Here is a 13524-nt window from a genome sequence, read left to right on the forward strand (position 1 = left end):
CAGCTAATGGATGGATAGATGGATGTTTTATTTATTTTTCAGTTCGATAGCCGGTCATCTACTCTAATTTCGTTGTTAACCTATTTTTAGTAGCAAAATTTACGTTTATCTGCACTGATAGGGTTTAGAATTAACAATCAATCTATTTTGTTTTAGAATAAGTTACACAGTAATACACTTTGTATTTCAATGACAGTTCAAATGAATGACAAGAAGGTTCATTAAATAAGCAAAGAAAACACAATTCCAAAGTTTTCCAGTTCAGGGGATCTCAAATGCATGGGTGGAGAAGCACCTTTTCCGTTACTGGCTCCATCTAGTGTTAAAACTGAGAAGTGCAACAAAACCGAACCGCAGTTGGCCCGCGGGCCGTAGTTTAGACACCACTGATCTAGATGATCGTAATTTCTTGCTCCCCAGTCTTCCTAAACAAGGGCACGCCAAGCATAAACGTATTGAGGATTTCTTTGGGGGGTTAAATTTTGTTTTCAGCATATGAGCTAGCAAACACAAAGGTGCATATTTTTATTTGATTTTGGGAATGCTGGGGTGTATTGTTTAGTTTAATTTGCAGTATTTTGAGCAAGCAAGCACAAAACTGCCAATGTGTCTTTTTTATTTCCTGTTGTCTATGTTACTGGAATTTATTACTCTCCAGTCTTCCTGAAAAGAGTACTCCAATCCTGACAATATAAATCCTTTTTTAAGAGGGGAATGTTTTTTTTACCACATTTTGAACTGGCAAACATGAAGGTGCCTAATGACTACCAACAACATGCCTTGTGACTGTACACAGTCACAAGTCTTTGTATGGGACCCGAACCCTAATTAATCAGAGATTAGGTGATGAAAAAGAAGAGGATACCTGTCTTAAGTATACAGAATCAAATTCTCTAAGGAAGTGCCCTACCGATAAATAAAACAAGGTAAGTTAAAAACCCCATCTACAAAGAGGCAACATTTGATTGTGTCGCAGCGCATTAAACACAAACTCATAAGCTGTGTTGTATAAAGCAAGACACGATAAAGCACACAGCTAAGTTTGCATTTCTTGACTTTACAGAGCAAAAGCTTAAAGGTTAACTCCTCATTGACCGACGATCATTAAATATTAAAGAGGCAGATAAAACTCTTGCAAACGCTCAAATAACAATTTTGCTTACGTCCTGGAAAAAAAAAAACAAGACGGGCAAGAGTAACGGTAGCTACCTTCAAGTGCCAGCAAGTCTTAACTTTTACTTCTTTGTGATTCAAGGGCAGCGATCGCACCCTCCCCTTCAGAGATGATGGTAATATAACAGTGCTCGGGACTGAAAACGTTTTCATAGTCTAACTTTATCCTGCTTTTTCAACAGCTCTCTTGGCCCGAAATGCTATCAGTGGAAGTGACACCGGGTATTGATTTGACCCTGAAACATCAGCTATGAGTCACACATAAAAAGTTGCGTGGGAGGGAGACAGAAACGAGAAGACTGATGGATTTCATATATATATATATATATATATATATATATATATATATATATATATATATATATATATATATATATATATCTATATATATATATATATCTATATATATATATATATATATATATATATATATATATATATATATATATATATATATATATATATATATATATATATATATATGTGTGTGTGTATATATATTCTTCTTCCCACCAATAGAAATGACTGAGAAAATTCTGCTTCTTTAGACTGATACCAATCACCAATAAGTAAACTGTTATTGAAGATTTTGTATGGAAAAAGTGATATTTACAATCAACTTGCACAGTAATAACAATGGTAAAGATTGTTCAAATTAGTAAAGCACAATACCTTTTTTTTCCTACTGACCTCAATAACCCACTTCTGTGGACTGATACTGATAACTGATATCACTTTTGTCCTAAACTGTTATTGAAGATAGTGTATGGAAAAAGGGAGATTTATCAACGTGTGCAAGAATAATAATTATGAGGATCGTTCAAATTAGGGATGCACACTAACACATTACCATGATGCAAAAATGTTTTGCTAGCTTTAACAATTAACTAAGCTTGCTTCTGTGGACTGATAGAGATAACTGATTTTGCATCTATTAACTGAATGCGATCTTGGACAAGTAAATAAAAACAAAATTCTGAATTCACCACTTCACTTCCAATCATTTGACAAGTGCTCCAATACTTGATAACACAGATGTATTGGCTAAGAAACAGTAATGTTATATTTGAACATTCAATTGTAAATATCTTTGCTTTGGGTGGTATTGTGCCGATGTTGTATTTATTTATTTATTAATCCTGCCATGAGCTGACAAAATTAATTGCCAGGCAATGATAAAGCTTTATGACCTTCCTTGTCTGTTTTCTCACAGTCCTTTGCAAATAAATTCAAAGCAAGTGTAAAAAGAAACGATTAATTCCCCAATGAGATTTCTCATAGTAAGTTTGTCACTTATTTTTATAAATAAAATGCACGATTCAGTTTGGGAATTGGTTTCCATGCTATTATTGCTTGAGGCCATGCAATTATTTCTTTGTTTCATTTGCTGAATTTATTTATATCACAAGACTTATTCGTTTTCTTTAAAAACTCTCATTTTGCTAATTGAAAAAAACAACAGCTGAGGAAATATCAATTAAATTCGGAATTATTGATTAAAAATGCAATATGTCTAGTATTCATGCCATTTTAAGATGTTTTTATTTTATTTTTCTGTAATGTAATCCAGAAAATGTTGCCTTTTTTTCACATTTTAAGTATTTATTTTCAGAAACTAATAGATCTGACAGAGAGCGCTAAGTTGGTTGAGAAAAGGGACAAACCTCACCCCTACCAACCGTTCCAGATACCTCCTATCAACATTACAATTGCCCCAGACACATCGTCAAACTATTTTTGATACAAAACCCTCTACTTAGAAATGTTTCAGGTTAGAAAGGTACTCCCAGAAGTAGAGATACCACCGTACTAGTGTGTGATACAAAGATCGTTGACCTAAATCGGGAGCCACTGGCTGTCGTCATCCCCAAGTCTAACTGGCTGAGAACAAGCGCTGTCGGAGCTATAGATTTGGAAAATTGTTTGTTGATTAATAAATAAATGTTGCTCTTGTTACAGATAAATATTGCTAGGGAATAATGGATCGCGGCATTTCATTTTTCTGTAAAAAGCAGAAAAAAAGCTGCCACACATGACACAAATTTGTTCTCTCGGTCTCCACTCTCAGAAATAGAAAAGTGAGGATGTAGGGTCACGGCCAAGACAGTGCATTTAATTTTGAGTGGACCACAATGGATTAATGGATTGCACCTGAACAAGTGCAGTTCACCTTTAGACAGACGGATTAGAAAACATGCCAGTCCGTACAAAATTCTGCCCTTTCAGCTCCTGCTTTCATCTATAGTCGTCCGGAGATAATTGATTGTCGCTGCACGGTTGCTGTTTTTAAGTGCGGAACAAGTGAAAAAAAAGGGCCACCACGCATGACGCAAATCTGCAAATCTCTCAGCAATAGTCAACTGGGGATAATGGATCCACAACCGTGTATTCCAATTTTGTAAGGCCAGAAAGGCACGCCTCCTAGCAAAATTGCCTTCTATTAGATAGATAGATAGATAGATAGATAGATAGATACTTTATTCATCCCCGTAGGGAAATTCACACTTCCAGCAGTCTACCTCGTTGTTTATTAACAAATTAACATGATGCCCTAGGGGTGCTTGTAGCGGAGTGGATGACGTCACACGCCAGTCCAAAAGTTCGACATCCCTGCGGCAGATGGAAATCTTTTTCTTTGTGTCCAGGGATACACCACCTCGTGTTAGCGAGTCCGTCTCCTCTCCGATTCCCGTAGGCTTTCATGTCTCTGTATAGCGACGCTGAAGCCGGATTGCTCCGGGTGGCTACACGTTAGCGTCCGGAATGCTAAACGTGAGCCACGTTTCCGCAAAACACAGCAACTGCGCTCCCCGTGCGCTTCGATGTTTTCCACCAGCACTTGTTGATCTCATTTGGTAGTGAGTTCGCATTTACCATGATTGTGGATGGTACCGAAGACTTATAACGCCGCTAGCCGCTTAGCTAGCTCCGGTTCTTCCTGCACGATAGGCCCATTAATCACGCCGGCACCCTAACTTATATTTAAAGTATCCAAGATTTTTGCATTTCGGAGATGGAATATGAGCTTGCTCTGTCCACTCCACGCATCGGCCCGGTATTGCAGTACCTCCGGGAACGGTGCATTCGCAATGATCGCAGCATGGCTTTAGGACTAGGACCTTAGCTTGGCCTTTTGGCTGAGAGTAAGTGTCCCGGCTCCTAGGCTTTGTAGCGTATTATGAACTGACCGATAACGGATAATGGATAATGAATAACGAAGATAGATCAATAACCCTTAAAAACCCCAAAACCCCCCGGCACGAGAATTCTTCAGGGCAAGGAGTTGATTCCTTGAATAAATGCATTTTTGTGCGCTAAAACCCATGTCCATAGAATAGAAGTAATCCATAGTGTAGTTGTCAAAACGGGAAGAAAAACACCGAAGATAGAAGCAGACAATAAAACAGAAATTCACAAAGAGTGAGAGATAACAGGGGAGCTGCTGGAAAGGCAGCCGCTTTGATCTTAGTCTCTACTAGCAGCAATATATGATTGGGAATAATGGATCACAGCTACACAACAGCAGTGGTGGACAGGACGCCCCCCCAAAATACCACAAGGCCCAGCAAAAACACACTCTATGGGCCCCCACTTGCAGCACAGTCAACTGAGGATAATGGATTGTGACTAAAATGGTGCAGTTTATTTTAGGTTGGTCAAAATAGCACGCTTCATCGGGCTGAAACCAAATTATGTGTGGTCTGCGATCGTGCCTCCACTACACAGGCAGCAAGATTGAACTTCTGTTTAATATTTTTTTACATTTTTGAATAAATATATTTCATCCTCCGCGAAGAGTGAAGTAGCAAAGGATCACCGAACTTTCCTATTTGTTACAATGTTATAATAATTAAAGTGATTCTTGTTGTTGTGGGAGTACTTTAGGTGGCGCGTGGCAGCGGATTCAACTTGTGACAGTTGGCAGGCCGTGCTACCCTCAGGCAACCTTCCTGCACGTTCTCAGGTGGCAAAATTTGGCAGGAAAAGACAAAAGCCAAGAGAGCTCGAAGGAGGCCTCGTGGCTTCCTTTGGCTCACGATTCTCCGTTTATTCATTCCACTTGAAAGACTTGTAAATACCAAATAAGTTGGCTTTTATAAATGTTTTTATGTACTAAAAGACATGAAAAACAGAGCCTGAGCCTGAGCCTTCTGTCCTTTTGGGGTGTACTCTTACCACATCACCATTGCAACCATACATGAATTTGCATTAGTGTAAAAGTAAAAATTAAGTAATATATTTACTTTACGGTCAACAACCCAAAAGTTGAAGGGAACCACCCCCAAAATTATGTCTGCAGCCGCAAAAACAGCTTTATACAAGCTTTTTAAGGAAGGAAAACAATTCTGCCTCCATCTATATTTTTTGGAAAGAGGTAAGAATGTAGTTTCTTTCCACTTTTACAGAAAACATATCTTTCCATTACCAAACATTATTAAAGAATCACCAGGGAGCCACTAGGGAGCGCCAATGACCCGCATGTTGCAACAGAGCAGAGTTTAGCGGGTGGAGAAGTCCACATTTGTTGGGGATAGAAAGCATCTTCTTCTGCCTTTTGGGGCTTTTGCAGTCCAGAGAGATTTGTTGACATGGAGGCTTTTAGAGAAACCTGAAGTTGAAAAAGATTTGCGCATACATAATGAAGGTTCGTCGAACACTTTTATGTGTACAACTCAGACCGCAATGTCATTGACGCCCAGGTGGAAACAAGCATAAAAAAAGGGCTATGCTAACCCGGACAGGTAGCATTCATTTTGAAACAGAAACCACGTATAAAATCATCTTAAAATTGTGTCTACAAAGTTATACACAATTTTTCACGTCTTGTTAGCATTTAGCATCTCCACATAATTCTTCTTACTCATCTATTGTCCAAAAACCAGTTAAACATGTAAGAATAACTACAATCTATACTGTTACACAATTGTTCTGTCTTGTGCTACATTTAAAACCACAATCCAACAAATCAATGACGATTCTTATGATTAGCGTAGGAGAATAAAAAGCTAGTTTTTGGCGTGCTCAAAACAGAACACAGTAACAAAAACATGAACAAAGAGGATTGTTTTTTCTTAGGTTATGATAATAACAAAAAATAACAAAAATTGTATGAAGATTATGCTAATATTCTGTGTAGAAAGAGACTCTAAATTCCAGCACAGAAGATGACAATTCTTGTTTTTAGCGTAGAAGAAAAGAACACTAGTTTTTGACATTCTCAAAACACAACCAACAGAGATTAACGCGACCCAAAATTTTCGTTTGATTTTTCATGCGTTCATCATGCTTATTACAAAAACAAATGTGTACAAGGATGGTACTATTATATCGTGAGGAAAAAGATGGTAGTTTCTAGTATAGAAGACGACAATTCTTGTTTTTAGTGAAAGAAAGCTAGTTTTTGGCATGCTGGAAACAAAACATAGTAACATAAACACGAACAAAAATTATTGTTTCGTTTATCTTACATTCTTAATGCTAACAACAAATAATGTACAATGATTATGCTATTATTTCATGAAGAAAAAAGTTTCCGTCGTAGAAATTGACAAATCTCGTTTTTAGCATACAACAAAACAATGCTAGTTTTTGGAGACCTCAATGAACGTAACATAAACTCGGACAAAAATAGTGTTTTGGTTTATTTATGTTCACAATGCTAATAACAAAAGGAAATTTGTATGATTAAAAAAAAGCAATTACGAGTAAAACCTTTTTTTCCGTGTAAGTTGATTGTATGTATTTGAATTTTCAACATATAATTTTCATCTGTAAAGTATTAACCTATTTTCCGAGTATCTGAACGTTACAGTATTTGTCCGTCCCTTTTCCATATTTATAATCATAATCCAACAAATGCTAAATCATAAGACAGAAGTAGTCGAGCGCCGAGGCCGATCAACGAGACAAAAAAGCTTTAAAATTCCTTCACATGTCTCAACAGAAAATTAGTCGACCTCTTGATTCCGACTCGGTTCGTCTGCTTTTATTGACAATTGTGTCCGTTGAGCTCGTTTAACCTTGACTAGCTCTTAAAAGAGGAAGTACAATAACTATAAATGTTTTACAATAGCCGTAATCACAATTTTTAGAGTGTGAATAATACGCCAATCAGACAACCGTAGAATGACGCAACCCTGATCATGAAAATAGTCGGAATTAAAGTTAATAGCGTGAACATATCTTCTGAACCTCCCAAGAACTAAATAGTATATATGTTGAATACGGTGTATTGGTCACCCAAAAACTTTTTGTCGTATTTTCGCATTTCAGGCTATAGATTTAAAGCTAAGATATGTGAACATTGAAGCAAATCCGGGCCGGGCTTCTCTCCAGCCCTTTTTTTCTTTTTTCTTTTTTTTTCGTGGATGATCTGCACAGCATGCACTTACTTTTACCTGAGTGATCTTTTGGATGACTATTTTTACTCCTTCTTAAGTGATATTATTCTGAGGTAGCTACTTTTATTTAAGTAACACACTTAAAGTTCATGCTTCAAGGCCGATGTTTGCACTTCGGCTCTGCGCTTGGGGGCAGCATTTCGGGGCCCACGCCTACTTTGGCGCCGAAGAAGGCAATTTGGTGCCGTAGTGCACACAGCGCCGGGTTTCCTTCAGCACAGGGTTTCCTTCGGCAAAGGGTCCTCAAATCAAAATAATCGGTCTGGTTCAGCTGGTTTGGGTTTTTATACCCACGGGCCAGGTCAGGTCATTCTGGATTTTTTTTAGGGCCGATCTTGCCTCTACTCTAGAGGATCCCTTATGGCTTCTGAATAATCTAATGTTGACCTAAATGACAAGCAATGATAAACAAGAGTGTCATTAAGTCTCAGTGTAAATGTATATTCTCTTTTTCAAAAGCTGACCACGCACCTTATAATACAGTGCGCCTTATTTATGGATCAACATTAAGTCGCAAAGTCTTCCAACTAACTTGCAGCCGCCGACTAGATTTTCCCCCGAACGCCAAGTAGTACGCGGTGTATGCTGGGATTTATTTACCGGTGTTTCATTGGCTAACCAATGTGTCAATCATCATTTGAATCGATCACTATTGGCTAAAGTTATTCGGAGGTCAAGGGGCGGATCCTTTTTATCATTCACAGGCTGGCATTGGCTTAAACGGCAAAACAAAGCCTGCAATTGGCCGAAAAAGATGAATGTGTATAGCACGTGGTCCATGGTGGTGATGGCATACAGAAAGCTTTTTTTACTTTTCTGTATTTGTAAATATTTTATTCTCCTGGATTTACTACACTCACGGATATAAGAGGACATTGGCTGCACATTATTATGAACACAACGACTTCGGTGAGCTACTCCGGGTTTTATATTATCCCTGTATCTTGTTTCAGAACTCGATGTTTCTGTGATAAGCGGTGCAGATAATGGATGGAATGGAGTGTCTGTTTTTAAATTAAACTCAATTCCAAGTGTTTATTGTCATATGCTCAGTAAAGTTGCGAACGAAAAAGAAAATAGAAACTAAGGAATGGTTGGCATTTCTTGAATCCCAAGACTTTAACCTTCCGAATGATGGAACGATGCATTTGAGTGACATCGTGCGGACACCGCATCCGCACGTGTTCTCGACACGTATTTGCGTCTTTGCAAGCTTTCGGAATGTTAAGGGGGTAATAAGTTGGACTGAACTATCTGACTGTTTTGTCGACGTTCCCATTGTAGCGCCTTATAATCCGGTGCGTCTTATGTATGTCAAAAATAGGACCAAAAACTATTTTTTCGGGGTGCGCCCTATAACCCGGTGCGCTTTATAGTGCGGAAAATACGGTATATATTCATATATTTTTGAAAGGGACAAAACATACTTTTGGCTTCCTTGCTACGTTAAAGGCAACCAATTGGGAATATTTATAAGTAGTTTCACAGTTTTGTAGCTTTTTTTTTTTAACAACAAATAACTATTGAGCCAACCTGTTAAATAAAAAAGACAATAACAGAGGAAACAAAATAATGATTGCACCACAATCAAAGTGCGACAGAATTATGAGGAACCATAAACCATATCCCGCTCCAATATAATTTAAAAGCAGTAATTATTACTGTCAGGTGAATTGAGTGATTTGTTTACTGTGCATAAGATAGTAACTGTTTAAAGATAATTTAAGAAAACATGGAAATATCAACAACTGTATAGTGTATGTCTATACCATGCTACTACAAAACATGTTCACAAAATGAGCAACAAAAAATAAATAACACCAAAAAAACGGTATGTTGTAAAAAATGCATTGATCTAAATTAGAGAACACACTGATCAAAATAGGAGAACAATGACTTTGTCATGGAAATTTATTTTGAAGGTTACACCAGTCAGCAATTAGTAAGAAGTGTACAGGCCCCTGGTGTGAATGACTTCAGCACATCTGCAGCCAGAGGATAGCACAAGTCTCTCACACTGCTGGGGTGTAACTTTGGTCCATTCTTCTTCCAGCCTCCGTCACACTGTCGATTTTAGTAGGTTTCTTGACCATGAGATCGGGACTCTGCGAATGCCATGCCATTAATTCAATATTTTTACCTTCAAGGAATATCTTTACCAGTTTTGTGACATGGAGCTTCATCCTGCATGAAGACTGGAGGCTGATTGGGCGATGAACGCAAGTAAGGAACTTAAATCTATCAAACATGTTGCTCTTCTTTGATTCCCTGAGCTTTGAGGGCAGGTCTGCTTTTATAACGTAAGAAATTAAATGAAAATAAAAGGGCTTTTAGAACAGGTTGGAATTTCTCGTCAGATTTAGTTTGGGCTCTCCTATTTAATATCCATTTATGTCTTCACTACTTATTTCTAATATTTATTAACTTATCAGGAGATTCAATAAAAGAAAAAAAAGCAATAATACAAATATTTTCCAACACTGACAGCATCCATGATTTTTGTCCATAATGTTTGTGGCTCCAGATGTGATCTATCTGAGTCTTCTTTAAAGTTGATTTCTAAATTGAAACATTGGAAAGCGTTGCGCTTGAGAGTGTGCGCACGTGCTTCTGCGGGATGCATAATTTGGCATTTGAAAGATACAAGGCCATAACGCTCGGCGGGTGATGCTTTATAGGCTGCGGAGGCCGTTGCAAATAAAGGGAGAGCAAGACGAATGGCTTTACTCTTTGGCCGTCTCGCCCTCCGTCTCTTTTTCCTCGGGCTCCACTTGTTGTCTGGCTTGTGAGGCCCCGTGGTGTCATATTGAACGTGTTGTAAAAGACTCACGCGCAACGCATTACAGCTGATAAACAGACACAGACACACAAATACATTGGGAAGAGTGGCACAGAAATGGCTCGCGTGTCAAATATATTGGAATTACTCGAGGGGCGGTCTGGGCCAACAGTGCGGAGAGGACAATGAAAAATAGGGCAAGAATACATAAAATATATTTTCCACCGCGTTTTTATGTCCTCAAAGCTGTGGGTATTAGAAAGTGGCACTTAGTGGTGTAAAACACTTCATTTGCTTAAATAAAACACAATTTGATTGAAATGATAGCGGAAAAAATAAGTATTGTAGGTCCTGGGATATGGCGTCCCCGCCCTATGACGATTGGAATAAGAAGTTTTTTTCAGCCGCTCTTTAAGGCATTTTCCCCACGATACAATGCCATTCTTTAGTTTTCTTGAAGCGCCAGTGTGAGTTATTTAGCAACCCCTAGTGGTGTAAAAGTACTTCATTTGAATAAATGAAACACAATTGATGGCAATAATAAGCAAAAAAAAGTACAGTAAATCTCGGGATATAGCATCCCGCTTTATGATGTTTTCACTTTACAAAGTGGAATAAGAGTTTTTTTCCTCTTTGCGGCATTTTTCCACTATACAATAATATACGATTACTATACCCGAAGCCCCTTTTGTGTATTATATTGTGACTCATATTGGTATAAAATACTTATTATTTTAATGATCTATCCATTATCTGCACCGCTGATCCTCAGTAGGGTCGCAGGGGTGCTGGAGCCCATCCAAGCTGTCTTCGGGCAGTGGGCAGGGGACACCCTGAACTGGTTGCCGGCCAGTTGCAGGGCACACAGACAACTCACTCGCTCATTCACACCTTGGGACAATTTGAACCGGCCAATTAACCTGACATGCATGTTTTAGAACGTGGGAGGAGTAAACCCACACAAGCATGGGGAGAACATGCAAACTCCACACAGGAAGGTTTGATCGCATGACCTCAGAACTGTGCCGTGGACGCAAGTCAGCAATACAAAACTGTACTTGTTTGAATTGGGCCCAATTATTGCTAAAGAAATAAGCAATAATATGTGTACCGTGGAAAATAAGCTTTTGTTTATCAATAAAGCACACACTTTAAAAGAATGTAACCGTAACCAATTGATGATTAGGACTAGTCTTAGGAATAAGGAGGTGATAAGGGCAAATACATCTTTTAATTCCTCACAAGTAGAATGATTAAAATCTGTTTTATTTTTGATTTGACGTTGGTGATTCCTCCCGCTCCTCCATCCACACGTCACTCCACTTGACCAGTGACACCAATCGAATGTGTTCGGGTATGTATGTGTTACGATTTTTCGTTCTTATATCAAACTAAATAGGACTCTTTCTTTTTTTAATATATATATATATATATATATATATATATATATATATATATATATATATATATATATATATATATATATATATATATATATATATAGATATAGATAGATATATATATATATATATATATATATATATAGATATAGATAGATATAGATAGATATATTGAATAACTAATCGTTTGAATACAGGGTCATTCAAGTACATCAACTCCAAGCCTGAATCAGCTCAGAACTCACAAAGTGCTGTGAACAACCTTTTTCGTTGTTAAAGGTTGAGGCTCCTCTCTGCGACTTATGTCAACGTCCTTGAAAAAGAAAAAGAATACAATAAACCTACAGACTTAACCCGAGCTGAGGTTGCAGGCACCGGGCTAATGAATATAATACAATATGTCAGGAGGGCGGGGAGGGAGTCGGATGATACGGAATTATCGCAAAGTTGAATTGAAACGGATCAGCCTTGTGGTGACGTCCCGCAGCCGATGGTATTAGTCACACTATTAAAGAGACGCCCTTCTTATTGCTTTATCGCCCGCTTGCTCTGTCTAGCTTAATTCCGAGGAGTAAAAAAAATTGTGTTATCGAAAGCCTGGCTACTGTCCCAGAATTAGTGTTATCTTTTTCTATTTCAGTCTGAATTCTATTTCAGAAAATAAGGTACAGGAGACTATTGGGTTACAGCGTTCCTACTTTACCTTGTTTTCAATTTATGATGCAGAATAATATTTTTTTGGGACCCTCAATATGTAATTTTCCTTACCATAGGAAATCAACAGGAAATTATTTTGCAAGATACATGCCTCATACATCTCCGAGACTCTTGTCTGCTATTGGTGAATTTTCGGGCATCAAGATACTTTTGGCTGAACTCCCTCCCAAAATGGCTTCTCATTTCTTATTCCGTTCAGAATCCTGTGGAGCAATTTATTGACATATGAGTCCAAGACTTGCAGTGATGCTAAATGAAGAAGCAAACACAAGCTAACCAAAGGAACAAATAGTATTCATAAGAATAAAGAAAGATTAATGCAGGGGTCTCCAATGTGGAAGACCACAGATATCACCCATGTAGGCCCATGGACAAGCTCCTAAAATGCTCACCAGTGATGGGTCATAGTTATTTTCTAAGCATTAGAAATCCACCAATCCATCCATTATCTGCACCACTTATCCTCAGTAGGGTTGTGGGGGTGCTGGTTTCCATCCGAGCTATCATCGGGCAGTGGGCAGGGGACACCCTGAACTGGTTGCCGGCCAGTCACAGGGCACACAGAGACAGACAACTCACTCGCTCATTCACACCTAGGGACAATTTGGACGGCCAATGAACCTGACATGCATGTTTTTGGAATGTGGGAGGAAACCGGAGTGCCCGGAGGAAACCCACGCAAGCACGGGGAGAACATGCAAACTCCACACAGGAAGGTTTGATCTCATGACCTCAGAACTGTGCCGCACACGCGCTAACCATTGTGCCGCCGTGCTGCCGCATTAAAAATCATTGATGTAATATATGTCTTTAAAATAATCTTTTAGTTGTTGACTGCTTAATTCAACCCGAATTTTAATCATTACAACCTGGTAATAATATAATGACACTATTGTAACAAGACAATAACAAAGGTGGCTAGTTTGGAAAATTAATTTCAAACATGTTGACCTTCTGGTTAATTGGTAACGCTCAGGTCCAAAAGGCCTTCCCTGGATTAAACCAAAACAGTCTTCCTAGGGAAAGAAAGAAGGTAGAAGTTTTAAATTTTAAA

At 38.3% G+C, this 13524-nt stretch overlaps 1 protein-coding gene and 1 non-coding gene across 3 annotated transcripts in view; one reads left to right on the forward strand and one right to left on the reverse strand.

Annotated features, from left to right (window-relative positions):
* Positions 1-13524, reverse strand: part of schip1 (schwannomin interacting protein 1) — a 347507-nt gene that overhangs the window by 130341 nt on the left and 203642 nt on the right. The gene's annotated exons all lie outside the window — the stretch shown is intronic.
* On the forward strand, positions 4077-4262 carry LOC148357596 (U2 spliceosomal RNA). Its single transcript, XR_015851918.1, has one exon. It is a non-coding gene; the product is annotated as a U2 spliceosomal RNA (small nuclear RNA).

Source organism: Urocampus carinirostris, chromosome 10, assembly GCF_059441175.1.
Source record: "Urocampus carinirostris isolate Australia breed hairy pipefish chromosome 10, RoL_Ucar_1.0, whole genome shotgun sequence".
In the NCBI taxonomy this organism is placed as follows: Eukaryota; Metazoa; Chordata; class Actinopteri; order Syngnathiformes; family Syngnathidae; genus Urocampus; species Urocampus carinirostris.